Consider the following 6,570-nt stretch of genomic DNA (forward strand, 5'->3'; position numbering starts at 1 on the left):
GCTATGTGTGGGCTATATGTGGGATCATTGACCATGAGGTGCAGTGGTGCAGAGATGTGTTCACCAAGTGCAATGAATGTCTCATGATGATGGAGGAGGTTGTTGTTATGGGGGGAGGAGTGGGGTGAGGGGGGTGGGGGTATATGGGGACCTCATATTTTTTTGAAGGTAACATTAAAAAAACAAAGACAAAAAAATTTTAAAATAAAATAAAAAATTAAAATAAAGAAATTTTAAAAAACTGACTGCAGTTGTTCCAGGTAGACTGATGAAGCACTAACCTCCCCCACTCCTCCTCTGCCAGGGGCAGGAATGGACCCTCTGGTATGCTCAATGATCTAGTCTCTGTAGGTTGAAAGCACCTGCAGGTGCTCAGAGAGGCTGGGGAACCCCTAACCCCTCCTGTCCTCTGGGGGTGGGCAGGGATGGGACCACAGATGTGTCCACTAATCTAGTTTGTGTGGGCCTAAAGTGGCTGCAGTTGCCCAGAGAGGCTGAGGGAGCACTGTCCCTTCTGCTCTGCCAGGGGGCGGGGGTGGATGGGAGGGAGAATGGAACCACAGGAGTGACCAATGCTCTAGTCTGTGTGGGCTAAAAGTGCCTGCAGTTGCACAGAGAGGTTGGTGTAGGACACCCCAGCTTCCTCCCTGCTGGATATAGGGCTGGAGGCTAGGCAAGGGCTGCAATCTGACCTGGGTGGAAGGTAGCTGGTTCCTGCTTCATTGTGATTTTCAATCAGCCCCACTTACCCTCATTCTAGGGGCTGGGATAAAATGGCAGCTACCCGCCCTCTTTCTGACTTGGACAGGTTCAAACTTTAGCTGTTCTTAGAACTAGACTTTAACCAGCTGAATTTACTCATCAGTAGCTGATGTCAGTGCCTGATTTCCTCTTCCTCCCCTGTTTTTGGGAAGTGGAGCTTTCCACTCTGGCCAGGGTATAGCTCCCAAGGTGGCTTGAGCTGCCAGTGGGGAATGGGCACCAGCCTCTACCACATGGAGTGCTCTACTGATGAATCTTCTCTGCAGATGGGCATCTCCTCCTTCCATTCTTCCAAAGATGTTTAGGATGTACTTCTGGTCTCCTGGTGCCCCCAGACAGGTGCTCTAGAGAGCTCTAGGTGATTACTAACTGCCCTGTAGGACAAGCTGACTTGTGAGTCTCTTTACTCTGCTGCCATCTTGCCCTCTCCTCCTCATTTTTGAAAGAGAGTCATGCCAAATATATAGTTTTTGGCTGGCAGTTGTTTTCTTTCAGTGCTTTAAGATTTGAACCCACTGCCTTATTGCCTTCATGGTGGGTTGGGAAATGGGAACTCAATCTAATTGAGACTCTCTTGTACGCAACACATTGCCTTTTTCTTGTCGCTTTCAGAATCTCTCTCTGTTCTTTGCATTTGACAATTTTATCAATACGTGACAGGACTTTTTTTTTTTTTCCAAATTAATTCTTTTTGGTCACTAGGCTTCTTAGATATGCATACTCATTTCTTTTGCCAAGTTTGGGAAATTTTCTGTCATTATTTCTTTGAATGTTCCTTCTGTTTCTGCACCTTTCTTTCTTTCTTCTCCTTCTGGAACACTCATAATGCACATATTGTTGTGCTTTGTGGTGTCCCATAGCTGTCTTAGGCTATATTCACTTTTAATATTCCTTTTATCTTTCTGCTCCTCAGCCCAATTCATTTCAATTGTCTTATCTTCAAGTTCACTGATTCTTTCTTCTGCCAGCTCCAATCACTCTTGAAACCCCCCTGGACATTCTTCAATTCAGTTACTGTGGTCTTCAGCTCCACTAGTTCTGTTCGGTTCTTTTTAAAAATTTCTATCTCTACTTAGACACTCATTTTACTCACTCATTTTTTTCCTGATATACATTTGTTCTTTCTCTGTATTTCCTTCATCTTCTCAAGCATCTTTTTCCTTTTTCTTTTTTTCTTTTTAAAAGGGGAGAATGCAAATGCAGTCCCCCACTACCACAAATTATACAATCGAGTTTCCCACATTTGGGGAAATCTCAGGGGACAGCACATCTGGAGTGTAATGGATCAGCCTCGCCCTGGGAAACCACCTTTGTGATCATGGTGTCTCCCCTGCCAGGTAAGTATTCCTTGAGCATTTTTAGGACCATGCTTTAAAAGCCTTTGTTCAGTATGCCCACAGTCTCAACCTCTTCATTGGTGTTTTCTGTATTTTTATCCTCTTCTTTTGGATGGACCATCATTTCCTGTTACTTTTTCTTATACTGTTTTGTTGCTCACTGTACATTTTAACATTTTCAAATGTTAACTCTGGAATTTAGTCCCTAGGCTGTTTCTTGATTTTATAACCAGGAGGTGACAAAAGTGGACATTTTCTTGAGTTTCAGCCACCCTTTCAGAAGGTGTGCCCAAGACGAATACAATGTACAGAGTTTTCCCTGTCTTTCTGGGCCTCTGTCTTACCCTGGGTTTATTTGTTTGCTTTTTAGGAGGTACCATGGCTTGAACCTAAGACCCTGTACATGTGAAGCTCGTGCTCAACCACTGAGCTACACCTGCTCCACTACCCTGAGGTTCTGCTTATTCCTTTTTTTCTAGAGTTCCCCTGTTTACAGGAATTTTGTTGCCCCTCTGTTTCTCCTGGATATCCCAGAAGACCTGCCTGTGGATAGCTTTTTACACTTTTTTTGTTGTCTCATGCTTCTTTTGCCTGGAGGCAAATTCTGGGAGGAGGGGCACCTGGAGAGAACTTTTCCAAGTCAGTCTTTCTCAGCCAGAACAGGACCAGGGACCCAAGACAGGGGTCACAGACTGGTTACAGCATTCCCTGGGGAAGGGATCAGGAGGGCGCCAAGAGCTTCTCTGCTGGCGCCCACAGCTGAGCTGTCCTGGCCTGCCCAGCAAATGCAGCCCTTCCACTACCTGTCCCCACAGTCCTGAGCAAGCCCTGCATCTTTAACTCTCCAGTGCCTCACCCCTGTCCAGGGAGGTTGATACAAGGGCTGCTGCTGCCTCCGGTGGGGCAGGTTGAAACCACTGCTGTCCTTAGACCTGAGATCAAAAGCTAGTCCAAAAGCCATGGTCAGTGACTGGCCATGCCTACCCCTGTTCTTGGGCAACAGCACTTTTTATTTCCCTTTCTGTCACCAGCAGCTAGCTAGGAATTGGGCCCAAGGTGACCTGCTGTGAGAGTGGGTGGGCACCAGTACTGCCGGGCAAGGAGAGAATAGTTTACATTCTTTACCTTAGTTTATCAGCCTTTTGTTCTTCCTAGGAGGCTCTAGAGTGTTCTTCTGGCCTCTGGAATTCCAAAATAGTTTCAGACAGTTCCTGCTTGCTTAATAGTTGTTTTGTTGAAAGGACAGAGTCCTGGAGCTCCTTACATCACCATCTCCCCAGAACAGTCACTATTTTTAATTTCCCCACCCAGAGGGACTGTGGTGGGCATTTACCTCATCATTCAGTATCTTCTATTATTGCTTGTTTTAGGGGCTCCCAGTTTTCTCTTTTAGACAGATCTTTGTAAGGTGCTTTGTAAATTTCATGATGCTGTGCTGCGCCAGAGAGCATGAGAAACCAGAGTACAAATGGGGCACATCAACAGGGAGCTACTCTTTGTGTGATGATGGAGGAATTTAAGTTCATATGTAAAGGGTGGATCACTTGCTAAATGATGTGCTGGGACAATTTGCTATTTAAATAAAAAATAAAATAAAAGGATAAAGAGAGATCCGCACATCATGCCATACCGCCAAAAGTATTCAGATAGAATTAAGTGAAACAATGAAAATAAACTAAATATAAATGTGTGTATTTAATATAGATGGTCATTAATTTATAACGAACTCATAAATTAATAAGAAACAGAAGAACATTGCAAGGGGATGATGTGAAAACTTCACAAATACCATACCCTCCCCCAAATATTATACAATGACCAATAAAGGTGGGGAATTAAATTCATCTTCACTAATAATAAAATAAATACAAATTAACATGAAAATATTGCCATTTTAACCTATCCAATTGACCTTTTATTTTTTCCCTGAATTTCAATTGCTCCCTAATACCCTTCGCTAGAGTCAAACGTCTTGAATAGGTCCTTCACATTTCCATCCTTTCTGCCTTTGTCCATGTCGTCACCCCATCTGCAAAACCATACACTGAGCTCCTCTCCACTTTCCTAAGGCTTAATCCTCCACCTTTCCAAGTCCAGCTGAAGTGCTAGCTTTTTCTGAAACTCTTGCTCTCTGCTCCTGCTTTGGGGACCTCTCCAATCTCCAGAATCCCATAGTTCTGAAAGTGTGACTCATTTTGCGTAAGCATATCGAGCTGCACTTTTATCTATCTCTGTATGAAATGCATCTGTTTTCCCAACTAGAATGTGAGCTCTGTTACTTAGTCATTGCTGTCGCCTCTGAGCCTCACAAGCCTCTTACGTAAGAGTCGGTCTGTAGTTATTTTTAAACAGACTTGTTGAGATATAAATCACACCTCATACAATTCTGAACATTTCATATAAATAGAATTATATAAGATATGACCTTTTGTGATGGCTTCTTTCACTTAGCCTAATGATTTTCTAATTTCACCCATGGATCAACATTTCATTCCTTTTCATGGCCAAATAATATTCCATCCTATGAATATTCCATCACGTTTTTTTCAACCATTCATCAGTTGAGGACATTTGAGTTGATTCCCATTTTGGCGCTATTAGGAATAAAGCTGTTATGAACTTGCATGCACAAGTTTTTGTATGGATGTATGTTTTCATTTCTCTTGGACATATACCTAGGAGTGGAATTGCTAGATCATATGACAACTCCATATATAACATTTTGAGGAATTGCCATTTTTTCCCCCATATCAGCTACACCATTTTCCATTCCCACCAGAAATGTATGAGGGTTCCAATTTCTCCACATCCTTGGTAACACTTGTTATGTCTTTTTTATTATAGCCACCCTAGTGGACATGAGGTTGTAGCTCATGTTTTTTTTTTTTTTAATATACATACATTTTTTATTTTATTTTTAAAGAAGTTTAGATTACATAAATGTAGATTACATAAATATAGGGGATTTCCATATATCCCACCCCTTCCCCCACCCTTCCCACACTTTCCCCCATTCATTATGGTTTTGATTTAAATTTCATTAATGGCTAAAGATATTGAGCATCTTTCCATGTGCTTACTGGCCATTCATATATCTTCTTTGATGTAATATCTTCAAATCCTTTGCCCATTTTAAAATCAAGTTATTTGTCTTGTTAGTGTTGAGTTGTAGTAATTTTTATTATTCTGAACAGAAGACCCTTATGATATATGATTTGCAATTATTTCCTTCCATTCTGAGGTTGTCTTTTCAATTCTTGAAAATTCCTTTGAAGCACCAGAAGTCTTTTAATTTTGATGAAGTTTACTGTATCTTTTTTTTCTTTCCTACTTTTGTTTGTGCTTTTGGTATAACATATGGGAAGTTTTTGCCCTAATCTAAGGTCATGGAGATTTATGCCTTTGTTTTTGTCTAAGATTTTTATAGTTTTAACTCATAAAAACTAAAGGCCTATGATGCATTTTGAGTTAATTTTTGAGTATGGTACACTATTATATGTCCAAGTCCAATATTTTGACTATAATGTGTCTCTGTGTATATCTTCACATTTATCCTACTTGGAGTTTGTGAAGCCTCTTATATTTGCATGCTAATGTTTTTCATCAAATTTGAATGTTTTCAGCTATTATTTCTTTAGATGTGTTTCTGCTCCTTTCTTTTTCATCTCTTTGTGGTACTCCTATCACACATATGTTGGTGCACTTAATGGTGTCGCATATTTCTCTGAATCTTTGTTCGTTTTTCTTCATTATTTTTTTTCTCCTTGTTCTTTGGATTGCATAATCTCTATCAATCTATTTTCAAACTTGCTGATTCTTTTCTTTGCCAGCTCAAATCTATTATTGAACCCCTCTGGTGATTTTTCATTTTTATTGTACTTCTCAACTCCAGAACTTCTGTTTTGTTCTTGGTCACATTTGCCTGGAATAGAGCTTCTGCATCACAGAGGTAAAATGTTGGTGAATGGGAAATGTTGGTGGCTGCTCATCCTGGAGAAGTACCACAGACCTAGACTGGAAGCTGGGGGAGAGGGCACTTGGCTGCCCTCACTTGAAGTAGTATTTCCATTTTGCTGAGCTACGGGTACTGGCAGTGGAACCATTCGAGGCTCAAATGCAACAAACTCTCTCTGTTCTTACTGAGAGTTAGTAGATTTTTCTTGAATAAATATTTCTCCAGTTGTTGGATTCTCTTTGGACAATGTCCAGAGACTAAATTTTTTTTTTTAAACATACACACACACACATATATGAAGCTGGCTAGTAAGATAGGGAATCGATAGATGGATCTGGAACTTGGCAGAGAGTCCACATGGACATCAATAACCCCCATGATGGCTGCTGGGAGACTCTCCCCAAGATGCTGCTGTCCAGAACAAGACTTCTGCTGGAAGCAGGAGAAGCCCCGGGTATTCCCCAAGGACTTTATCATTGGACCCTCATGGGGATTGATGGGGGGGGGGGCGGTAAT

General features: G+C 41.4%; 1 non-coding gene across 1 annotated transcript; it reads right to left on the reverse strand.

The window, feature by feature from the left end:
* Positions 1–1,946: 1,946 nt before the first annotated feature.
* LOC111764478 (U1 spliceosomal RNA) lies at positions 1,947–2,107 on the reverse strand. The gene has a single exon (XR_002797071.1). It is a non-coding gene; the product is annotated as a U1 spliceosomal RNA (small nuclear RNA).
* Between the last annotated feature and the right edge of the window lie 4,463 nt (positions 2,108–6,570).

Source organism: Dasypus novemcinctus, chromosome 13, assembly GCF_030445035.2.
Source record: "Dasypus novemcinctus isolate mDasNov1 chromosome 13, mDasNov1.1.hap2, whole genome shotgun sequence".
Lineage (NCBI taxonomy): Eukaryota > Metazoa > Chordata > Mammalia > Cingulata > Dasypodidae > Dasypus > Dasypus novemcinctus.